General features: G+C 43.8%; 1 protein-coding gene across 6 annotated transcripts in view; it reads right to left on the minus strand.

Annotated features, from left to right (window-relative positions):
• The window catches only part of SVIL (supervillin), a 221944-nt gene extending 208845 nt beyond the window's left edge, over positions 1-13099 (minus strand). The window contains exons 1-2 of one of the 6 annotated variants that reach the window (XM_074324731.1): positions 12717-13068; positions 11847-11935 (exon numbers count right to left, since the gene is read on the minus strand). The gene's annotated coding sequence lies outside the window, so the exon portion shown is untranslated. The other 5 variants (XM_074324730.1, XM_074324735.1, XM_074324729.1 and 2 more) reach the window with 5 other exon arrangements.
• Positions 13100-25839: the final 12740 nt, after the last annotated feature.

Below are 25839 nucleotides of genomic sequence, written 5' to 3' on the forward strand. Positions count from 1 at the left end.
CACAGATCTGGGATAATCAATGTCTAGCAAAAAAGCAGTTAAATGCTTAAATCCTATCCTCCAAGTCCATGTGGACTTAAGGTCACTGAAAACTCCAACCCAATTTGATAGTTTTGTTCTTAAAGTTCTATTACATTACCACCTAGCTGCACTTCTGGAATTCCCTATTACAAATGTGAAAATGCCGAGCAGAGTGCCCTGAAAATAAATGTGCTCAAAAACTGTTTACAGGGGCCGGCCCAGTGGCTCAGGCGGTTAGAGCTCTGTGCTCCTAACTCTGAAGGCTGCCGGTTCGATTCCCACATGGGCCAGTGGGCTCTCAACCACAAGGTTGCCAGTTAAATTCCTCAAGTCCCGCAAGGGATGGTGGGCTCTGCCCCCTGCAACTAAGATTGAACACGGCACCTTGAGCTGAGCTGCCTCCCGGATGGCTCAGTTGTTGGTTGGAGCGCGGGCTCTCAACCACAAGGTTGCCAGTTCAATTCCTCGAGTCCCACAAGGGATGATGGGCAGCGCCCCCTGCAACTAAAATTGAACATGGCACCTTGAGCTGAGCTGCCGCTGAGCTCCCGGATGGCTCAGTTGGTTGGAGTGTGTCCTCTCAACCACAGAGGTTGCCGGTTCGACTCCCGCAAGGGATGGTGGGCTGTGCCCCCTGCAACTAGCAATGGCAACTGGACCTGGAGCTGAGCTGCGCCCTCCACAACTAAGACTTAAAGAACAACTTGAAGCTGAACAGAACCCTCCGCAACTAAGACTGAAAGGACAACAACTTGACTTGGAGAAAAGTCCTGAAAGTGCACACTGTTCCCCAATAAAGTCCTGTTCCCCTTCCCCAATTAAAAAAAAAAAAAAATAGACTATCCTCTTTAAAAAAAAAAAAAAATGTTTACAAACTTGAATAAGCATCTCTTAAACTTAAATGATGATTTTTCATGATGAGTCATTTTCATAGTACTTTAACTGAAACTTCTAGTATTCACTGCTAGGAAGGCATTACTCTTAGAAAGAGCTGCTTGTCCTATCTAACTATGAATGAGACTTCAGGTAATGATAATGATGATACCAGGAAAAGCATCTTGAAAGAGAAAAATTCTCTCACACTCTGAAATCTTTTCATCTTTTAAATTGTTTCCACTCTCCTATCTATCCTGAAACTAAAAAAAAATATTCAATCTGCAGGCAATCTCATATTTACTACACTTGGTGATGACAGCTAATTTGGTAAGCCTAAATATAATAGAGGCAATTCTTTCACAGCTTATTAACTCTCCCCAGTTGTCCCTAGAATCAAAAACAATGGAAAAGCTATTTGGGAAACATAAGATGAAACAGAAAAGCCATTCTGGGGTAACTATCAGCAATCCATGTGAATTTGGCAACCAGAGAGGATAAAAAGCTTGGAGAAGAAAAAGGTTTGGGTGATGATTATGCAAACACAGCACTTAACTTTTTAAAGCCAACTTCTAGCTGAAATGGGAAGTGCTGGCGAAGAAAATGTATATTGGAACCATGGTTCCATGGTTGTGGGGCAAAAGAAACATGAGTGGGTTTATAAATGTTAGTAGTTCTACAACCAGATGGAGGATATTACTGTTTGAACCTAGAAGCAGTATCTGTGCTCAAAATGAAAGTGAGTTTTCTACAAGTTTGCAGTTTCTTCTAAGTCTTTTTTTTTTTTTTTTTTTAAAGAAGCCTAGGCATTAGAGATGGAACTAATTTGTTCATGGAAAAAAATAAAGTGCTTTCACTGCCTGCTGTGATTAACTTGTGTTTTCTTCCAACACTGTGAGAACCAAGTATAGGAAAAACTACCACTCAATGAAAGCTTTTAGTTTTTTGAAAAAGTGATGAGGAAGTCTTTTTTAAAACACACAGATGTTGGGTTTACATAAATAATCAACCAAAACATTTTTCTGCCATACAATTTTGTTGTCAAGCATGTACTGTTTTTCTTTTTCCTGGAAACTCAATGTCAGAGGTATATAATGATTGTTTTTCAACAGATAATTGGGCAAATCTGAGGTCAAAATTATATATATAAAATTAAGTAGGATATATACATATATATATGTATATATCCTACTTAATTTTATGTATATATTTTATGTATAATTTTATATATATATATCCTACTTAAAAATCTTATACCAAATTCATTTTTAGAAATGGGATGGAAATGGTCTAACCTTACTTGAAGTAAGCTCTCTCTAAACTTGAGCTCCTGGCCTATCAAATTTTCCAGGAATGTAGGTTCTTCACCTTATTCTTAGCAATTTTGGACTTGAAATTCAATGGACTGAAAAATACAGTCTTTAAAAAAAAATATGTATATATATATATATATATATATATATATATATATATATATATATATGTTTACTTCCAAATTTTCTACCATAAAATGTCCTCATTATGGCACACAGAGATACAGGTCTTTCTACTTGCACCGCTAGCAAGAGGTACCTCTAACAGAACATATAGACACAGCCCTAACATAGCACCTGCTTCACAAAGTTTCTTCCTGAGCCCCCAAGTGATTCATCGTAAAGGCCACCCATTTATCCTCACTGGCTCCCTCGGGAAGAAGGTAAGATTGTGCTTCACTTTCAAGCCTCTCCTTTCCTTCAAAGGTGGTAGGTTTCCTCCTACCTGCCTGGACGGTATTCTTACAATCACACCTGGGTTTTATCAGAAATGCTGACTCGCCATCCTTAAAAGGCAGAAAAGGGGAGATAAGAGAAGGTCGCCTACACGGTGCTGGATGTGAAGACGAGACTTAGCGCCCATATAAGGCACTTGGATCTGCTTCTGCTTGATGAAGAAGTTACTCTTCCCTGCAGCGGGCTTGAAGGAAAACCACCTTCCTCACTCAAACACAGCTGAGAACAGCAAGACAGAACCAGAGGCTGTTGGCTACAATGTGCAGTCACAAGAAAAGTGACAGAGAGCTGTGGGGTACAGTCCCTCCTGGGTGACAATGATCCTGGCAGCCAGTTTCTGCAAAGCTTGGCAGAGGGAAAAGATAAGTCTCTTTAGAAACACGGTTGGCAAAACACTGACTATAAAGAATCCTATGAGAAAATGTGTAATTACAGACTCAGAGTCACTATTTAGACTAGACCCCCACGGTATAGTTGACCCTGAACAAAATGGGTTTGAACTGCATGAGTCCACGCATACATGAATTTTTTTCAATAAATATACAGTCGGCCCTTTATATCCCCGGGTTTCACGTTCACGATTCAACAAACTGTGGTTGGAAAAACAGTATTTTCAATTCATGGTTGGGAATTGGGTGTGTGGAGGGCAGTGTGTATGCATTGTTCTATGCCATTTTATATAAGGGACTTAAGCATCCAAAGATTTTGGTAACTGAGGGGGTCTTGGAACCAATCCCTTGTGGATACAGAAGAACAACCAGGGAGTGAAAAGTAGCACGTGGATTTGACTACACAGTACCCCAAGCCTGCATTGTTCAAGGGTCAACTGTATTTCCTCTATATGACAGTGGACACAGTCTAGATCCCCACTGTACACAAAATGGCTCTCCAGCTTCCTTGTTCCTTCATTACATACAGTGATGGAGATGGACAGAGCAGGAAAGATAAACCTAGGAAGATGCTGATTCATCCTCTCATTGAAGGCATAAGGTTCATGACTTCGGATCTGAACTCAAACGAGACTGTACAACTGATTACCTTACCTCATTTGAGATACTTAACCTATCAAGGCTTCTGCTTCTACGATTGTGCTGATTAAAAGAGGCACAGCATGCCAAGCCCTCAACACGGGGCCTGGCGTACGTTACAGTCAATCCCCGGTGCTGCTCTCAGCAGCAGCAACCTTCCCCCCATCACATCCCCTGTCGCCATTAGTCCCGGAAGCTGCTTCCATCGTGACACGTAGGAGGGTGTCATACCCTCCTATGCTTTTGTGGTTACAAATGTCTCCCAGTTGTAAGCTCCGTGTGACCGGATTAACTCTATATTCTCAACACTAAGCAAGCACACAAACGCACATGCACACCATGTAGTTAAAAAAATGCTTGCTGAACAAATGAGTGAGTGAACAGTTTGTGTGATGACTGTCTCGTCTTGTTTCTATATAATTTCAACTTAAAAAACCTTTCTCCAAACGTTATAGATGGACAATTGGACTAAGTTAACTGAACTTGATGACCACATCAAGATCCTGCAGAAACTCCAGTTAAAGAACGTTGCTGAAACAAAGATTCCTTGGTTTGGAGGAGTTACAGTCTATATTAACATGAGCTCCTATCCCAGGGCTCTATACAGACTCCCGTATCTACTAGGGCAAGACAACTGGGCTCTCTGCTCAGCTGGGCGTTCTGGGATGTTCAAGAACTACACTCCATTTTGGCACAGGTAAGCATCCTTTCACTTGTTTCAGAACTTAAAATAAAAAATAAAAAAGGAGAGCACGATGAAATGTAAATTAAGTAGTCAGCACCAAAAGAATCATTCAGAAAAAGAGTAATCTCCATGCACTGATGAAGTACCAGGTGGGAGGGTGCGGGAGCTCATGGCAAACACGGTCTCACCAGCCACGGATGCCATCCCTGCAGCTCTGGCTAACAGCCAACGCTGCTCCATTACTGACCCCTCCATTCCTGCTCCTTCGTGCTCATAGCTTTGGAAAGAAAAATGAAGATTCCTAAATCAATGATCTCATCAGACCTGCCCTCCAATAGATCTTCATGGACATAAGATCCCTGCTAGGAAATACCCCGGATGAGCCCCTGGAACAAAGGCCCCAGCAAAAAGTTAACACAACCAACCGTTCATGACCTATACATAAGCCAGCCTGGCCACAAAGCACAAGCTGCTTTCCAAGATCTTTCAGAAATACAACTTAGAAAAAAAAATAAAAAGGAAGCAAACATTAATTCTGCTCTGTGTATGTACAATTTCCATTTGCAATGGGAAGGTTATCCAAAAACAAACTCATGTTTCAGTTACTTTCCGGGTACTGCCACATGAAAGGAGAGCCAAAGTAAATTCCAAATCCTTTTCCCCAAAGTTCAGGCCCTTCAAATGCCCTGACCCAACCAGTTTCAAAACTGGTGTTTCCAAGCTTCAATTTCAAAGAACCATTTTTTAAAAGCAAAGTTTCCTCTAAATAAAAACTGTGATAAAGTATTAGTGTCATTATTATACCCAATGCAGGTGACAGCCAAACAGGACTGGCTCGGGACCAAGGCAGAAAAAGTGACTGCAAATTGTTGAGAAGAACAAATAAGAAAGAAAGAATCTATGTCCTAAGAAGCGTTGTCAAAAAAGGGGAGGAAGGATTGTATATGTGAAAGTTGCTAAGAGAATAAATCTTAAATATTCTTATCACAAGAAAAAAGATTTTGTAACTATGTATGGTGATGGATGTTAACTAGACTTATTGTGGTGATCATTTAGCAATATATACAAAGAGCAAATCATGTTGTATGCCTGAAACTAACAATGTTATATGCCAATTACAGCTCTATAAAAGAATTAAGAGGGTTAAAATAGTGCTGGGGGGGGGGGGGTGCGAGGGGGAGGAAGGAAGAGAGGAAAAAAGGGCAGGCAGCCCTGGACAGAAACAAGGACATCTGCTGGAAACCCAGGGAAAGGGAAAGTATAGACAAAAAGAGTCAGCGTGTACAGAGGAGCCCAAATGGGGCAGCCTGATCAGCTAGAGAAAAAGCTGACAGAAGTAATCAGAAAGGACAGCAAGGGGGGAAACCTACTGCGTGTCAAAGAGTGAACTGTGGGGAAAGCAATTAAACACCAATGACAGATGGAGATAAGGGCATCTGAGGCAAAGTGTCTGCAAGACATTTGAAACCGAGGATTGCCAGGAGGTAGCTGGGCAAGCAGCAACAGACCAAGAGCAGGAGGGGCAGTGTGTCAGACAGAAAACAAAGGGTCCTAGAATGAGGAGAAAGCTGCCCCAGTTAGGGGGCAGGGGGGCGGGCTTTTAGTGTGTGTGTGGGTAACAGGGCAGTGGGTGCACGGGAGACACTAGAGAAGACCTGAGCACAGGAGGGCCCTCCGTGCTGCATCCCCAAAGCTTATCACCTTCCTCCTCCTACAGGTAGATGGCTGCTCTTTCTAACCTCTCAGGAGCACGATGCTAAAGGGACAACATAGTCACCATTACCAAAGGATGCTGGCTCTTGTCCAACAGTCCCCCTTGTGGGAGAGTCAAGATTAGCTAACTCTGACCATCCATCTATACCTGACATCCATCAAGACTTGGGTAGCACTCCAAAGCATTAATCAGGAATAAACACTTTGATGCAATAAACGTGAGGTCATCTTCTGAAAGGAGCTGGGCAGGTTGAGGAAGGATAATGGGTCCCGTAGCCATTGTTGGGCCTCTGTGTGTGTGTGTGGGGGGGTGGGGTGACAGGAAGGAGGGATCCATGTTAGAAAGCTGACAGCTACACATGAGAGCCAAGACTTAAAAACATAACCTGATCAGTGAACAGGTAAACTGTGCAGAGAAGTGTAATAAGGAAAAGACTTCTCTCAAGGAAGGAACCCAGTGAAAACCACTGTAGTTGGGCACATACGATGAAGCCTCAGGAAGGAGGTGATTCACCCTCAAGCTTTGTGTAAATTGATCCTTCCAAGACTTGGCCTGTGAGATTGTTGAATTTGGAATCAGGAGATTTTTATTCTAATCCTAGCCCAGGGAAGGATCTCAATTGCCCAGCCTCAGTTTCCTCTTCTGCAAAACAAAGCACCCAGGCCATCAGCCCTGGGAACCCAATCGAGTTCTTGAGAGTCTCAAACGAAAATATCAGTATAACCAACTGAGCTGAAACATTGTGAAAACATAATATTACTGTGCAAAAGGAATGAAATAGAAGATGCGTGAATGTATAAATGGAGCCCAGAAGGGATTAAAGGGTTTAAAATTGTGGGTCTAACTCAGCAACTGTGAGTAGTAAGTAGCTAGGGGATCCGAAGCAACGGCAGTTTCCAGTACAAGAGCCCCTAAGAATTCGCTGAGATTCAGAGTCAGAGGATTTTAGACATGTCCAAGTGATTATGGTTTATTTTACAACTTCTTCTAGAACAAAGGGATTGAAGTTGACTGAATCCCAATAAAGGGTTGTGATTTATGCTGTAACTTCTAGAGGGCATTTATTCATCTCCACTCACACTAAGTAGGAGGGCAAAATGTGTTCAAGTGCTGGGCAGGAGTCGGGGAACAGGGAGGCTGAGGTAGAGACAGGGTCTCCATAAAAACAACAAGGCCTTCTCTTATTAGTACCTGTACTCAGATTCAATAAACCACATAGTGCCCCTTGTACCTTCCTGTACCCAGACTCTCCTCAATTTTGATTGGCATGTCAACTTGGTACTCTGGCATTATTTGAGCTGACATGATTACAACACCAACATGATTACAAAAAAAAAAAATAGTGCCTGATAGGTACTTTCACAAAAGATGCTGCCTCTCGGACAGCCCTCATATGGTATTCATTTATGTCTATTGTTTCTAAAATGTGAGTCCATCTGGGCCAAAGCCCTTACTCATCATTATAGGGTCTTCAGTCCTGCCGCACTGTAAACACTCAACAGGAGATTTGCTGAATTAAACCGAGAGCCAAATCACCTTGGGTAAGTGAAAACTTGGAAACTTACGCTTTCTCACAGATAAGATAAGGGGGTGTGGGCGAAGTACCTCCCAGCTCTCACAAATGCAAAATAACCTAATCTTCTGAAAACAAAAAAGCACAGTCTGGACACTCATTGTAACTTTTATATATCTCATGCAATAGAAAAATGTTTATAATTAAACCTATTCATATGGCAATTCTTTAAAAAACACTTAATTTCAATATTAGACACACTCCTTTGTTAGGGAATGAAATACAAAAGCTGCCTAGGTTTTAAGTATGGAAAAACTATATACCCTGGTTATCCTCAAAAAATGTACTCGGAAAAAAAAATGTTAATTCTGAGATTTCCTATTAAACCCTCTCCCCTGGCAGACTGTATCTGGAATAACATTGACATAACAGAAACAAATAAGACTATTCACAATGGCTGCAGTTTAACAAAAGCGTCTAGATTTTTACCTTCCTTGGTTACTGCACAAAAGCAGCAAATGTAAGTACAGTTGCTCCAGCAGCTGGCAAATTCTCTCCCATATGCGAAGAAGTTGTGGAACAGCTGGGGAATGCAAGATGCTTTTGAACAAGCTGCTATGTGATCCAAAATAAGGCTGTTAGTCTTCCCTACAATGGAAGCGACAGCCCAGCACAGGTCTGGCGCATGGCCTGCAGCTGCTTCTTTCTTCCCAGTCGGGAGAGCAACAAGTGGCTACAAATGGCGAGAGATGCACAAAAGCAGCAACCTGGCTCCTAACCCTTTGCATGCATGCTGTCACTTGGCTACACACGCAGCTCATTTTTCAGTGCAGGGACAAAGCTGCATTTCATATCCAAAGGTAAAACCTATATAAACCTTTAAACAGCAATCTCTTCCTATATTCCAGTGCTACATATGTACTTCTTGGTGACAACTTTCACAGTTGGGTGGTGGTCAAGGACATGATAAGGTTTCCAGTGCTTTAGCCCCTTATTGTTTAAAAGATAAATGCAAAAAAAAACAAAATCAAGAACGACAAAGTAGCAGTGGAAGAGGTGTTTCAAAAACAGCTTGATATATAAGAAACTATTTCTCCTCTTGTATTTGCTACATGAAAAAACTTTTCTGTAACATGTCAAATAGCTATACTGGTTGTTCACTAGTTCTTCAGCTTAACTGAACATAACTGTGTGTCTTTGTATCATCCCCAAAAGTTAGTTTAGCAATTTTCAGACAATACATAGTTTACCACATTTGAGCAAATGCTTTTGAAATCTTATCTCAAATGCTACTCTTTCATCTATCAATTTGGTGGCTCACCTTTAAGCAGACTCCAGAAAATACTCTATTTTCCAAGGAGACAGTCCCTCTTGCCAAGATTGGGCCAGCACAATTTTTACAGAAGCAGGTATTTTTCATTAATGTTATAAATGGCTAGTGAATGAGCAAAGAGACTACTTGCTTCCTTTTCCCCAGTTTGCTTGGTTTTAAGTTTTCTTGTGTTTTTTTTCCCTTAAGTCCTGCCTGTCATCTTGGCCATTAGCATATTGGCTTCGAATGTAAAGGAAAGAGACGAATGGAGGGCTGGCCACAAAATGACACAGCGGTAAAACTCGGAGGAAAGCCCTCCAGTTCAGGAGTCCCTTGTAAATTCCTTAGGCAACTAGACAAAGTTTTCCATCACTGCCAACCACCACCTCCCCCCGACACACACACACACACACACACACACACACACACCCCAACACCAGTTGATGACAAGAAAGAAGAATCACTGACTGTACATCGCGCATTAACTAAGAAGAACAGGGAGTTCGAAACAACTGCCAACATTTTACCTTTTTTGGCTGAGGGAAGGGAGGAAAAGGATTCTGTTCTTAAACACCATAGTTATTAGTTAACATGTGTTGAGCAGTTATAATACATTGTGGTAGGCTCTGTGCTACTAAGTACCTTATATGGAGTATTGACTTTAACTCTCAAACCTGGAGGTGTTATGTTATCCGTGTCTTAGAAGAGGAAAGTGAAGCTCAGAGAGGTTGAGCAACTTGCCCAACATGACAGAGCTATAAATGGTGCAGGCGGCATTTGTAGCTGGCCATTCTGACTTCAGAGGCTTGTCTTTAATCATCATGCCTCGCTGTCTCCACGACTGGCACTACACTAGGACATTCTGAGTCACTGGCTGTCATTCCAGACTTTCAAACAACATCTTTAAGGCAGTCCGTCTTAAGTAGATGCAGGACAATAACAATGTTCCCTATTATAAACTTGATTTGAGCTCAACAATACATAAAAGTGTGTGGATGTTCTTTCTTAGGTGCCTAAAAGGAATTTTACAATTTTAACTTTCCAAGGCAGACTTCACTTAATTTTAAGCACACATTCAGCAGGTGACAAAGTCACATAGCTTAAACAGGGTAGGAACTACAGCTCCTTGCTTCAGGGAAGATAAAAGAGCTCCATGCTTGTAGAGTTCCTGCCCCCAGGCCTACCTACCAATGGAGACACCACATAAAGCAAAGGACAGCTGTTTCTGAGTGGTCAGATAATTCTCAGGGTTTATGGTTGTCTTCATACACCCTAAGATTTGAACTAAGATTGGTGTAGTTGAGGTGTTGTCTCTAAGAAAAGCGAGCAATCTGCAGAAAGTCAATCTACCCTTAATGCCTAATGTGATCAAACCAAAACTGGGGTTACAGCATATACCCTGATTCTTCAATCAGCAATTCATTAAAAGAAAAAAACACAAAACTTCAGTAACAGCCTTTGCAAAGACACTGGGATAAGCAAACAGTACTCTGGAGGACAGACTCTGGGACCTGTAAACCTCTTTAAGCCTCAGTTTCCTCATCTGTAACATACAAAGAACCGCTATGGAGGAGGCTGTGAGGTTTAAAACATAAAGGTGAAAATCCTACCCCAGTGTGTATGTACGTTTCGCTCTATTAGGCTCTTCAGAAAAACCAGTTCCTGCACTTTCCCTACTACAGAAGAGAGTGGCGGCAGATAAGAATACAAGTGAATTCTATCCATTGATTACTGAGGGATAAGGTTTCACACCTGAGCAGAGGGCCCTGGGTTTCCCTTCAGTAGCACTTCCTCCTCTGCGTCTAGCTCAGGGGAACGTCTGGCGCTGGGTGGAGATGCTGCCACTGCCATTTCAGTGACAGTACTTGTGTATGTGCTGGGGTTTGTATAAAGTTACCCGGGAAAACAAGGAGCTCTCTTAATTTCCCCTGCTGTCCTCTCCCCTTCTGGGGAACCTCCAATGGCGATGAACTGTCAGACTTCACCAGAGCTGTGATGCCTGCGCCAGAAGCGCTTAACCCCGCACCTGACCCAGATTGTGGCCTGGACTGGAGCCTCCGGGCCGTTAACTCACAGTAATGCAATTACCGCCTTCTGGAGCTCGGCTCAGGGTGCCGGGGGCTGCTGGCGGTCACCGGGGACGACACCCCGCCCTTCCCAGAGCCCACACGAGTCCAGAATCTGCAGGGAGAGGCGTGGACGGCTGGCCCGCTGGGCGAGGGGAGCGGGGAGTTCAAAGCCGCGAGGGCCCCGCGTGAGGGGCGACCCTGGGACCCAAAGGAGCGGCGCGGGGGCCACCGCAGCCCTCTCCACTAGCCCGGAAAAGAAACAGGCGGTGTCGCAGTTCCGAATACACGCGTGCCCCTCCCCGGGCCGCTCTCTTCCCCGCCCCTACTCCTCGCGTAACGGGCCGTGGGCTAACTTCCCGAAACTTGGCAGAGGGAAATCCTGACCCCGTAGGCACCTCAGGGCGGCGCGCGCCCGGGCGAGCAAGGGACGGAAGTGGGTGGGAGCAGTGGCCGCGCAGAGCCTTTGTTACCGATCGGGGACCCCGCGGGCCGCCAGAAGCACCCAGTCGCCGGGTCCCGGGAATCGGCCGACCCCTCCCTGCCTGCCGCCCTCGGCAGGACCGCCCAGAGCCAGAGTAAAATTGACCCCACCTCCGGTCCCAAAGAAGGAAGCGCAGCCTCGTGTCTTAGTGTCGCCGGCCTTGGCCCTACGCTGTGTTCCCTGCCCCTTGACCACCGCGCGGAGGGACGTTCCTCACCTTCCCGAGCTTTCCCCAGACCTCGGGGCGGGGGCAGAATCGTCGCTTCCCGCCTACAGCAGCTCGCCAGCCCTAACTTGTCAACAGCACCACCACCACTCCCTACCTCCTTTCTCAGAGCGAGGATCGGTCCCCGTCTCCGGGTGATTTACCGTGCTCCTTACCTGGAGTCTCGCACAAGTCCCCTCCCTTGGCCGGCCGGCTCAGCGATCAGGCGCTGGCGCCCTCTGCCGGGCCACCAGGCGGGAGCACCCTGGGGACACAGCGAGGAGCAGGGCCGAGGGTCAGGAACAAGGAGCCCAGCCGAGCGCAAGAATCCCCGCGCCTCCCACCGTGGGTCACCCTTTCCCCAAATAGGGGTCAGAGCGCTGGGACCCTCCTGGGATGTTATGCCCCAACCGGGGCCAGACCCCGGGCAAAGAGGACCAGAGCTGTCCCCGCGCCCGGGGCACCCACACGCGCCGTGAGTCGCCCCGCTGGTGGGCCAGCTGGTCCAGACCTGCCTCCAGGATGTGTCCCGAGGAAACCGTGATGACTTTAAATCATACGTAGGTCCTGATTTAAAATACTGCAAAGGCAGTTGTGCTGTGTGCAAACAAAGTTTGTGTCCTGTATCTCAGTAGCCCTCTTCTCTCTCAATTAAAGCCACCGAGGAAAGGGCGGTAGCCTGGCACATTTCCCCTCCCTTCCCCGCCCCCCACCCGGGGCCCTAGGACTAGAAAGGGGCTCGGATCGAGGTCCAGGTGCAGCGCAGCGCCTGCACCTCTTGGGTCTCGGTCGAGCCGAAGGTCTGGCTTGGGGCTGTAGAACTCGCTTTTTCTCCAGAGTAAACACACTACCATCAGTTTACCCTACCGCCCGCCCCCAGGTTCTAAGTGAAACTCTGGAGAGAACCAGACGGGGGTGAGGTGGAGGAGAAAACCTACGCCGCCTGTCACTGACCGCATCCACACTCTCACCCCAACTTCGCGACACCACTCACCTACTCCGCGCGCCTCTGCAGAGCCGAGGCCAAGTAAGCCGCCCTCGCTCACCTGCCAGGCGGGCCGCGCGCACAAAGTTCCCCGAGGAGACCGAGGTAGTAGCTACGCCGCGGTGCAGGGCCGGGGGCGCACACTGGCTCGGGACCTCGGCGGTGACACAATCCCCGCACTAGCCGACTCTCACCAAGGGGCCCTGGCGAGTCTGCCCGGCCTCAGTTGTCACAGCTGCGGAGCAGAGCAAGTTGCAAGGCTGATCCCGGCGGACCCGGCGCCTACTTCCCAGCCTGCGGGAGCACGAGTCTCCGCTCCGCGGACAGAGCCGGGTATTAATTGTAGGGCCCCCGGGTGTCCGCCGCCGGGCGCTCTGAGTGGCTCGGACCGCAAGCCAGACCCGCGGGGCCGGCACCACCCACCTCTCAGCGCGCACCCGCGCGCACGCGCCGGGCGGCTTCGGCTCCGGCTCGCGGCTCCGGGCTCCCGGCTCTCACCCGCTGAAACTCGCAGCTGCCTAGAGGCTGGAGAGTGCCGCTCACGTTAGAGACCCTGAGCGGGCGCGCTGCGTTTCCAGCCGCTGGTTCTAGAGATAAAACCTTCCAATGTGTGCGAACTTTGCAGTCGTTCGCGCTCTGGACCAGTTGTCAAGGAGATCACTCACAACCATGAAAAAGTCACGTCACCCTCCCAACTGCCGGCCTTGACAGGCCACCATTACCCTGTCTCAGTGGTTCTCATACATGACACTTAGGCTAATCAGAATCTCCTAGATTTGTTAAAACACAGATTGCTGCCTACTCCCCGCCCATCCCCCTTTTCTGATTCTCCAACAAGTCTTCGAGGACCCAAGAATTTGCATTTCTAACAAGTTTCCAGGTGATGCTGAGACAGTTGTGAAGATTAAATGAGTTAAGGTTTGTGAAGTACTTGGTAATCTGCTAAACAGTAGATAAATTTAGACATGTTAAATCCACTTGTTCACATTTAATTTCCCTCCAACACCTACTTCTTTTCCTCACATTGTTAGACTCTTTTATTTTTCCTCTCAAGTATGCACCAAGCTTATGTATACAAGCCCCCATCAGACAAATGAAAAGTGAGTGTATTAGTCTGCTAAGGCCTCCATAACAAAGTTCCACAAACTGGGTTGAATAAACAACAGAAATTTATTTTCTTGCAATTCTGGGGGCTGGAAGTCCAAGATCAAGGTGTCAGCAGGGTTAATTTTTCCCGAAGCCTCTCTCTTTGGCTTGTAGTTGGTCACCTTCTCCCTGTATCTTCACATCATATTCCGTGTGTGTGTGTGTGTGTGTGTGTGTGTGTGTATGTGTGTCTTTGTCCTAATTTCTTATAAAAACACCAGTCATGCTGGATTAGGGACCACCCATAAGACCTCATTTTAATTGAATTATCTCTTTTAAAGACCCAATCTCCAAATATAGTCACATTCTGAGGTACTGGGAGTTGGGACTTCAACAGACGAATGTTGGGGGGACACAACTTAGTCTGTAATAGTGAGTTTCAAGACCCCTAAAACCCTAAAACAGAAGTTGAAATTCTGCCTTCACTAGTCCCTACTCCATCCCCGGGCCCTCCACTAAAGGCTGGCCTGTGGACTCACACAAACAGTTAAGTTCTGTGTTTGGAGCTGGAGGGACTTAAAATCTAGTAAAGAAACAGCCCTTTCAACTCAGCGGATGATGCTTTGGAAGACCTCAGTACGACACTCCAATCTGTGAAAATATTAGGAATCTATCAGGAATTTGGGACCCTACCCAGCAAACATTCCACAACTAACCTTTTACACTTTTCTAATGACTGTACCAAGTCACCCTTACCTTTGACTAGGCATTGTTGGAGCTATGCCCTCTGCCTGTCACGCGTGTCATCTCCATGGGGCTCCTGAAGGAAGGACTGTGTGGAATAAATACATTAAAGGCTCTTCATTACTCTTGCTGTCTGTGAGTGCTCTGGTCGCATTTACAGCTTAGAGAAGACAGAAAGGAAGTGAGGATGAGGGCTGTTTGCACTGACCCCACACTAACCAGAGCCATCCAAATGACTAACCTTCGGCAAATCAGTAATTGCCCTGAATGTGGGGCCTTCCCAGGGCTGCATCCCCAGTCCTCTGCTGGTCCTATTTCGTATATTTGCTTTGTGGCTTCATTCAACACCAGGCCAGACGTCTCCCCAAGCTCCAGATCCAAATGGGTATTGCATCACCATAGGTACTCCAAACTCAGTATGTCCGTCATTGAACTCTTTACCCAAACTTCATCCACCCCTACATTAGCTGTGTGCCTGGATGGCACACCACCACTCTGGTTATGACTGCCAGAAACCTGGGAATCCTCCGAGACATGACCTGCTTTTATTGACGTGTTACTGTGCCCTTAATGTCTCTCAGGGGCCTCCCCTCTTCTCCATTCCCACCACCACTGCCTGTACTATTTCTCCTTTGGTTTTCAACACCAGCCTCCTAACTAGACCCACTGCTCTAGCCTGGCTTCTCAACCAGCATCCTCCACACTGCTTCTTCCGGGATCTTTCAAAACCAGAAACCTGGTTAACCTTTCAAGGGATTCCCTTTATGTTTCAGGAGAAAATTCAAGCTTCGTTGCTTGCCTCCCTCCAAAGTTTCAACTCACCATCACATGCCTTTCACTGCAGTCAAAGGGACCCTTCAAAATGCCCTACAGAGATGCAAGAGGGTTCTTACACCTCTGAACACAAATATTGAGGACTTTCTTGGTCTAAGAGAAAGTGTCACTCCCCTTCCAGCCTCTTCCCAGGAGTCAACAGCTCCAGGAAGCCTGCCTACCCCTTTTTGAATTAGGGTCCCCTTGGCTGCTCGCACAGCACCCCACAAGGGTCTCTGTCATAGTGCTCAGAACACTGGGCTGTAATTACTAGATCATTTTTCTGTGTCCTTCATTAAATCATGAGCTCCTGGCGGAAAAAAACCTGATCCGTTTTTGTATGTTTGAATTCTACGCTCAAAAAAAGAAAGTTGGCTTTAAGGAATGAATGAATTCTTAGACATTCAGAGGATCCAGTTAAACTTAGCATTTGTTTGCAAATACCTTATTTGGAGCAATCGTCCCTTTTCTGATGATACTTTGTGAACACTCTTAAGTCATCTCCTCTTTGAATTATAGGTTCATCCTTTAGAATCCTAATTAACTCCTATGCTTCCCAAATACCCAGGGTTCCTTAGAGTTTTTCAAACTGATGGCCGTGAAATCATCTCTGTAGGTAAAGATGAGCAGTTTTTTTGTGTGAAATAGAATTAAAATTAAAAACACTGAAGTGCATCCTACATAAAAAGAGTATTGTTTTCATGAAACATTTATTTCAGTTAACGATATTTGTGAGTTGTGTGTGTGTGTGTGTGTGTGTGTGTGTGTGTACAGGGCTGTTGCGTCAATCTAGTATATTCCTTCCTGTGGTTGTGGTCAAAAAGCTGGAGCGACATTATCTCTGAAAGTGCCGGAGCTGTGCTCACCAGAGGACACATTCATGGAGACGATGAAGAGGGGTGGCATTAAACAGAGAACATTTTCTGGGAAAACATTTTGAGCCAGCCTTTTAATCAAGGAATTGGCAGAGTGAAGAGTGAAACACAGTTCTCTCTCTGCACACAGTAGGTGTTTCATAATTCTTTTTATTGACAAGCGTATGCATGGAGATGGGTGAAAATGTGAGTCTGTTAGGAAGTAAGCAGAAATGAGATCAGTGACGCATACAAAGAAAGGGAGGCCTGGCTTGTCACCAGACATTGATGGTGTTCCCTGAGGTTTACAAACATGAGCAAGAGGTGCAGTGACCTGGAATTCCTAACCCAGTTTCCATGCCGAATGTTCCAAGACGAAAAGCATGTTATTAACTTCACCTTTGCAGAAATAGAGGCCTTACTTGCTCTGTGATAGAGCTGGAGACATAAGAAGCCCTGCAGTGCTCAGGGCCATGTGCTGAGTTCACACGCCGTGTTTCCTAATCTCTGATAGTCCACAAGTCTGGAAAGCCTATTCAGAGAGGGGCAGAAATGAGATAGGATTATGTAACAAAAGAAAATAACAAGCAGCCCTTAGGAGACTACAACCTTGAGAGTTATGCCAAGTATTTCCATCCATATTAAACACCTTCAACCGAGGAACCTAGATCCAGCCCACAAACATTTCGAAGGCAATGTTCTCACTCCCTAGTCTAAAGTTTATAATCTGGAAAAGAAGGTTGCCATGTAAATAAAGAATACATACCATTGCTACCTTTCTTTTTTTTTTTTTTTTCCATTGCTTAAGTCATTTGGGTTTGGGCAGATTAGAAGAATAAGAACTTGGGCCAGAGGAATACAGACAAGATTTTTAAAAAGAGACAGATAAGGTAGACCAAAGACAGCCAAAATTACAGTAAAAAAGAAATTCTAGAAGACAGCTTCTCTACTTTCCTGCTTCTAAATAGAAATACACTTGGCCATGAAGATTATTATTACATTATATTTTTATCATGGAAGATGGACAAAATATGAAATAAATGAGACTGTGGCAAGCATGAGTTTTAACACAACTCTAAAATGGGCTCTAGACTCTTCTTCTTCAGCTTTTGGAAAACACACACACACACACCAGGATGGGGTTGGCAAAAAAAAAAAAAAAAGTATGTTTTTAAAAATTCCTGGAGGCTGAAATATTCTTTGATATTATTTATAACACTGACCATGTCTCAACCATCTAAACTAAGCTAGATGGGTGTCAATTGAATTTTTTTCCCCTAAATACAGAGAAGATCCTTTAGTTATATTTTATCCTGGACTCCTTATTCTGTGTGATTTTAAAATTAATAAACCCTTCTGTTTAAAATGAACAGTAGCTTTGGTACCAAAAGGAATATATAACTGAATGTTCTAATAAAAATTGAAAATATAGATAGGACAGAACTAGTTTAGTAGAAGTTGCTTATCACCTTCAAAATAGCTGCTGCAGGAAGCCATGTAGTTACTTCCTTTATGCTGCTGCCTCTTTTGGCATGGCCAACTTTCTTTTGGCCATTAAAATTGGTAGTAAATCTTCATCTTTTACCTACTTGATTTTTGCCTACTCTCTGCTTCAGCTGTCACTTCCTCCTTCTGGCCTCCTGTTGGCTGAAGCCTGTTTTCTAGTGTAACACTGAAGTTTACTTGCCTCTCCATCCTCTGAGGGTTGCAGTGCCAGACTGCTTGGGTTCAAAGCTGTGTTACTTTGGGTCAGTTATTTAACCTCTCTGTTCCTCAGTTTCCTCATTTATAAACTTGAGGTAATAAGAATACCCCCTTCTAAGGACTGTTGTAAAGAACTGAGGACAATACCTCAAATGTGGTAAGCAGTTAATAAATATTGACTAACGATCTAAGTTATTATAAATAAAGGCTTCAGCCATCATATTCGCAGTATTAATCACTTATGTGAATGGGAACCACTTCCGACTTGGTCAACATTGTCAGCAGTCTGTGTATGCTGGGATGTCCCCTCCTGCATCTTCATAAGCATTTCACTTGTTTGTTGCAACACATTTTTACTGAGCTCCTCAAGCCCTGTGCCAGACACTAGGTAGAAAGTTACAGGCCACCATCTTTGAATTTGAGATAACAAAGGACATAGTCATTATTTGTGGTCACCAACGGGTGAAATTTGAGGATGTCCCAGTTATTTTTCTATGTTGCCATTCCTAATGGGCTCTAATTCCCTCGTAGGCTGACCTTCATGCTCTGACTGAAAGGAAATTGACTTTGTCCTGGGTTTTCTAAGTAATTCCCAGGATCCTCAGAGTTGCTTAGCTAATATCCTGCCACCTGCCATCAGCAGAACCCCTCAAGAGTGCCCCTCAAAACTGATCTCCACAACCTCTGGCTTCCAGATGCACCAGGGCTGGGCTCAGGTGACTTGCCTGCTCCCATGGTGCCTTGTGCCAGTGCTCAAGCAGAGGCACAAAAACAGAGGCACTAGAGGACAACTACAAAGGGCTAAGTTGTGATAGATGCATTGCAATTAGCCAGTGAAGAAAAGTAGAAAGAAAACCTCAGAAGACCTGCTAGCATTTCAAGGGGCTCATTACCTTAACTAATTGCTCCAGAAAGTAGACATTCATTTTTATCCCAGCACAAAACCACCTGAGTGACCTCGAAAAGGCCTTTCCAACCTGCTGCATCATTGGTCTAGTGAGCGTTCCTGCTTCCACAAGGCAGGTGAGAGCCCTGGGTGGTCCAGGCCCCTCAATTGCTCACTGCAACTGTGGGGGACAGACGATTGATTACCCAACAATGATCTGGGATGTTGTGAAAGTTTCCTGAACTTCTTTCAAGCCCAAGCTAACCCAAAACCCACTTGCCTCATTTTAAGCCCATTTCCTCCAGTTCTATTTCTGGGTGAGACTGTAAACAGCTTGCTGTTGATCACGCAGCAGACAATAATCCTTCACATAGCTGGAGATCTTCGTATTTTTGTTCCATCACTGAGCTACTAGAAAGATCTTTATCATTCTACCCCTGTTTATTAAAAACAGCCCTTTTATCCTCCTTATAAAAACTTGCCTAACTCTAAACCAGGATTGTATTTGATATGGCAGGATAAAAAAAACAAGTCATTCTCCGCTTTCCTATGAAATACAACAGCACAGGAAATAAAAGACGAGCCGTGCAGTCACAGGCTGGCAGAGCCTTTTCCTGTTGGGGTACTGATCTAAGACGTGCCTTCTGACTTTAACCTGATAACGTTTGAAAAAGATGATGTAAGCAAAGGTTTAAAGAAAGCCAACTCCAGAAAACGAAAGCCAACAGGCTTGCTTAGCCATGACATAAAGTGCATTGGAACCATCCAAGGGGATCACTTGACCTGATCCTATGGAAATCGGAAGGCTTCTCCTGTCATGTTTGGACATGTCTGTATGCAGAAGCTCAGCTGGCATGACCAAGAGGTTTGCAGTCAAGTTCCCGGAGTGCCTTATGACCTGATCCTGGAAATTGCAGTTAAACCTAGCAGGCACATCCCTCAAGAGGATTCAAAGAAAACTATCAGGAAATCTGTGCTGGAGATCAAAATCTGTGCTTAATCACAGGTCTTAAGAATAGTGCTTTCTTCCAGACAGTGTAATAGATCTTTCCTAAGAGATTAAGACTACAGTTGCAAAGCCGCCCAGAAAAATGCCTATGTTGTCAGGGCTCACAGCTGGGTTTTAGGGGGTGGTAGACGGGCTGGGTGGTGGACCGTAGACATCATGCATGCTTTCTGATTGCTACTATTGCTGGGGTCTTGTTACCTGTGGCACTAGTCTTAACCCAACTCTGCCCCTCTCCTACACTACATGGTTCCTTATTTCCCAAAGTTAGCAGGAGGATAGTAGCATTGGTTAGGTTGCTTTCAGTATAAAATCACAGAAAGTCCTCTTCCTGTTGGCTTCAATAGTGAGACCCTACCATGGGAAGTCCAGAGGGTTTTAGGAGTCACTCAGTCCAGTGGCTCTAGGTCTGTCTGTTTCCCTGTGGGTTCTTTTGCCGAGCTTCATTCTCACGTTGGTTCCAAGCTTCCGGTCTCTGCTTGACAATAGTGTCCACAAGAAAAGAAAGTCACTTCTGGAAGCTCTTGAAGAAGACTGAGAAATAAATGTCTGCTAAACCCCCAGGAATTTAAACCTCTGTTTGCATGTCTGGTCTGAATTCCATGTACCCGTTCCTAAATCAATCACCAACAAGAGAGATGGCAGTGGCCCTGGATGGATCAGGTCACCGCTGCTATTGAGGGCTTTGGTCATGCTCTCCTGAGGCCCTGTGACTATGGGGAAAGGGAGAGAGACTTCAACAAAATTGGGCTTCTATTACCAAAATAAAAAAGGAACCAAAAAGATGCTGAGTAGGCCGTGATGGTGTCCTCTGCAACAGGATATGTTTTTTATTATAATTTTAAATAATAATAGCAATAAAAGTTATGGTAATTTTATGCTGTTCCCCAAATATTTTTTCCCTCTTACTTCTGGGCACATGGTAGCATTATACTTCTTGGTTCCCTTGTGGGACCATGTAACCAGATCTGGCCAGTGACCTGTGAATTGAAGTGACATGTGTGACTTCTGGGCAGAGCATTTAATTGCCTATACTGGACTCTCCAAAGAGTTATTTTCCTCTGTAACAGGGACAAACAATGCTTTAGATAACGGCTACCCTGTCAGCCTGTGTCCCGGGGTGAGGACATTACAGAGCAGAGCCTTCAGACCACCTGGAATGGGCAAATAGTATGAGAAAGAAAAAAACACTTTGATATTGTGAGGTAATCATTACTGCAGCAAAAGCCTAGCGTGTTTTGACTGATATAATATTTAACATCTATTAGTGTTGACTGTGTTCCAGGTATGTAATAACACATTATCACTAGTTGCTATAGATATGAGAAATCAGGAGTGGTAGAGGCCCCTTTCATCTACCTACACCCCCAAAATGACTTCTTTCCTAGGTATTTGTACCAATTGACACTTGCCTAAGATGTATATAAGTACAGGTCACTCCACCACACAGCAGATAAATGTCCTAAGGATTGTGAGCAGAAAACAAGCTCAAAGTTTTTTTTGTTTGTTTGTTTTTCTCTGTGTGTATATGGGTTATCAGAAAGAGATCAGGGACATTTGGGTATACACCCACAATGGGACTTCAATAAAAGGAGAATGAAATAAACATGCTGTTGGAATAAAATTCTCCATTGTTTTCTTGTGTTTGTGCATGCCTTGTGATCAATGCACTGACTGCCTTTGTCCTAAGTATCTTTTCAAGGATGCTTAAAGGAAACAACTTGAAAGATAGAGATACTGTCTCCACCAGAGCAAAGATCAGGTTTGTCTACCACCTTGGAAGGTAAAGACAGTATTTTTCTCTGAAGCAAAGATAGGTATACTTACTGTCCACTCTAATAAAGATAATGTCTCCACAGCACAGAAGGCATATAGTGCCTATTGCAAAAGATTCCTTAAGCACAGTGTTCTTCTCCTGTAATGCAAATCCACTGTGTGTGTAGCTGTCATCACCCTGTGAGAACTGATGCTCTGCTGCAAAAATTCGGATACACTAGCTACTGCTATTGCTGTGAGTAATAGACGGTCCTTTGTCTCTGACCTGGAGTCTCATGTCTCTTAGAAGCACTCACAAACTTTGGCAGACGAAATTGTTAGCTTTAAAGTAGAGTAAATCTCAGACCCTTCATACTTCCTGACACCTATGGTTGTTTATATACAGGTAACATACCAAATTAAATAAAAAGAGAAAAATTAGAGAGAAACCTTGACTATCTCAGGGCTTTGCCCCAAGAAATTCATCTTTTTCCAAGTAATATTCCTTGTATTCCTTTCTTAAACCTGGCAGACACAGATGATTGAAAATCTCAAGATGTGTTTGGACTTTGGGCTGGATTACACATACGCTCAGCTGCTCTCACCTATTAGGAGAATTTTCTTTCTTTCTTCACATCCATCTGAGAATCTAAGCAACTGCTTTGTGAAGATAAACCAGACTGCTACCCAGAGACATCATTCTTACATTGCCTGTATGCTCTTCTAACCCCTGCTTTTTGTCATTAAATATCAGAAAATCTTGCCGCTCCATGTCTCCAAATTGGAGATGAAATCTGCTCCGTAAGAATCCTATTTGAAAAGAGTGTGGAATTGATTTTAAGAATTTGGTATAAGGGTTAACATTTAACTTATAAATATGTCACCTGCCATGTCCTGAATGAAGAAAACTTTTTACAGACAATCAGGGCTCAGAGAACAATGGATTTTGCAGAGTTCTTTGCACATAATTACACATTTCTTCCACAACGGAGTGCCAAAAGTTTAAATGATTCCTTATAAGACACTACAGAGTTATGACAGGTAATACATAAGGTACGGCTACAAGTATAATTTTCCGTTGCAAGAAACAAAGACAAAAGAAAACAACCTGCATGGAATTGAGACTGTCCAAGAAATAATCTTTAGACCCACCCAAGCCATTGAATCACACTTCAATGATTTTTTTATTTTTTAATCTTCATTGTGTCAAATTGTCTACCAACCATATCTTATCTGCAACTATGAGATGTGCTGGGGAAAACCTCCTCTTGGAGCAAAAAATGAATCATCTGTATGGCATTTCTATAAAGACCTCAACACATTCACTTTCAGGTATTAAGTTCATTCATTCATTAATTCATTCTGATTAATTTACTGATGCTTATTAATGTTCTAAACTAAAACAGTTACACTCCCTGCCTCAGAAATGTTCATACAAGAAGGGTTTCATTTTAAAATATATTTAGTGCTATGAAGAAAAATAGTGCTGTGAAATTTTATAATAGGGGTCCATAGAGGCTCAAGGAAGGTTTCCCTGAGGATGGGACATTGGAGCTGAAACCTCAAAGTTTGACGGGCATTCACTGGGTAACAAAGTTGGGGTTGGAACAGGGACAATGGGAACATTAGAAAAATTTTCCAGGCAAGAGAACAACATCCTCAAAGGCCTTGTGTAGATGCCTACCTGTTACTTTTAGGGCAAGTCCAAAATTTGGGACAAGTTGAGCAATAAAATATATAATTATAGGAAGAAGTTATAATTCATAGAATAAAATAAATACCCAACTAGTCCACAGTGATAATCAACAATTGAATACCTAAATAAATGAGGGAGGAAAGCTGTTCCTTACAGTAGATTTACAATTAATAAATGTAAAAGGGATGATGGAAGGAGAAAATCACCGCTTGAAAAACACCACAGTAATAATTATTGCATACAAGAATCATCAATTGATGCTAAAATTGGCAGATGAAAGTATGGTGAGAAATAGAATACTTACATAGATTGAAAATCTCTCTCCCCCTGCCCACCCCAATAAAGAGTAATTTTACAATGGAGAAACTTGGCAGATACCACTTTACCCAAGGGCTCAAAGTTAACCTCACTAGTAATGAGACAATAATATCATGTGCCTCCTGATAAGATACACTGAGAAGAATACAACATCACTTCTGTGCTATTCTTGCCAAATTATGTATAACCTGATTTAAACATGAGAAAACATCAGACAAACCCAACCTGAGAATCATGCGACTAGATGACCGGCGTGTGTTCTTCAAGATTGTCAAGGTCGTGAACAACAAAGGAAGAATGGGGGAGCTGCTACAGATTTGGAGACTAAGGAGACCGGACACCCACATGCAATATGGAGTCATCTATTGGATCCTAAACCAATTGTTGAAATTCAAGTAAGATTTGTAGATTAGTTCATAGTATTGCATGTTAGTGTGAATTTCCTCTTTTTGGTAATTATACTGGTTATGTAAGATGTTCACATTTAGGGAAGCTGAGTGAAGGGTATATGGGAAATCTTTGTTCTATTTTTTGCACATCTGAAATTACTTAAAACTAAAAAGGTTTTTTAAAAGAAGGAATTCAAGGAAAAGAGGCCAGGGCAGCTGGAGTGTAGAAATTGAGAATTGGCTGGGGAGGTGGGCAGCCTGAGACCACAGGGGGATTTGTACGGGATATTAGAGATTTGAGTCTTGACCCCAAGAGGAAAGGAAGATGTTAAAGGGTTATGGGCAGGGCAGTGATGGATCAGATTTGCATGGTCCAACGCCCACACTGGCTGCAGTGGGGAAAAAGTTTAGAGGCAGGCTAGAGGACATGTGGGGATACCACTAACAGGATATTGCAAGAGTGCAGGGGACAGGATGCTGCAAGCTTGGTAGAGGGTGATACCAGCGACAATGGATGAAAATGATGAAATTCTCGAGATTTTAGGAAGTAAAACCATAGAGTGATGTGGGGGTGGAGAACGACTGGGACAGAGGTGTAAAGGGTGACTAAGTTTTTGGCATGTCCAGCTAGAGAAACAGAGAAGCTATTCACTGAGAGAGAGCAAACCCTGAAAATGAAAGTGATGTGGGCTCAGCCTTGCAAAATTTGAATTTGAGGTCCCTTCGATGGGCCCCAAATTGGAGATGTCAGAAAAGGCAGATGGATTTTAGGGGAATAAAGCTCTGGGACAAAGTCTAAGGTGAAGCTAAAAATTGATGATTGAAGCAACTTGTCCTCAGAATAGTGGGGGAGAAACATGCAAACAGAATAGTTATAATTATTCAATAAAGTCCAAAAATTGAGTTATGGTTAAAGTTCTGTGTGAGCAGGAAAGAGGAATAGCTGCTGATGTGGGTAACTGAAAATGGGTTTCACAGAGGAAGTGCTATTGAGATGAGCTTAGAAGGATGGGCAGGATTTTACTAGGTTAATGATGCAGAGGAATCTTTGGAGAATTTGCATGAATATTCCTTTTTTTTGGCTACTAAGCTGGTCCAGCTAACAGGTAATGGCTATTAGAGCTCTACAAGTGGAAAAAAGGCAGTGTGTTTTCAGTTCTCCAACTTGCCTTTCTTTGACTTTTTTCTTTGATTGAGTGTACTTTGAACTCTATCCATAGTGCATGAATGATCCAGAGTTTTTCTCCTCTTCCCCTTCTTTAATACCCCCTCACCAAAAATCCCCAAACCCTATTCACAAGACACTGTAGACTGTTTCCAAGATGATGGTTCTTTCAAAGATTACTTGTTGGTTCATGTGTTAACTATTTAGTAATGACTTACTTAAGTTATCACCTCTTGGGAATTTCCATGTTAATGAGGGATTGAAACATTCCCACCAGAACCAATTGCAAATTGTGGAACAATAGCATTGTAACAGGAATTACAGGTTCAGAATGACTTTTCTTCGTGGCCCCACACTAAGTACGCATATTGCATATGACCCCATTGCACTCAGAACTATTTTCCACCCCCACACACTGATATCCACTATTCTTCCATCAATAACTTGGCCTGAGGTCACAGTGATTATAGAAGTGGAAACAGGAGGCAGGATACTTGCCTCAGGTTTTAGTATCAGAATTTCTGGTGATTCTGAGAAACTGCCCAGGAGATTCTGAGAAACTTAGGGGAAGAACTTCTTTCTTCTCTCTCCCCCCAAGTTTGTGAACCACTGTTCAAAAACCCTTAATTCCTCTTCCCACAGAGTCAGACTAACTGAATTTGGTTTTCTAGTGAGGATGGAAAAGGGGCCGCAGGTCAAACCTGACAAGCACAAGAGGCTGAAAATAACCATATAAGATGGTGTGAACATAAAAAAAAAAATACATAA

This window comes from Rhinolophus sinicus, linkage group LG02 (genome assembly GCF_036562045.2).
Source record: "Rhinolophus sinicus isolate RSC01 linkage group LG02, ASM3656204v1, whole genome shotgun sequence".
NCBI classification, from domain to species: domain Eukaryota; kingdom Metazoa; phylum Chordata; class Mammalia; order Chiroptera; family Rhinolophidae; genus Rhinolophus; species Rhinolophus sinicus.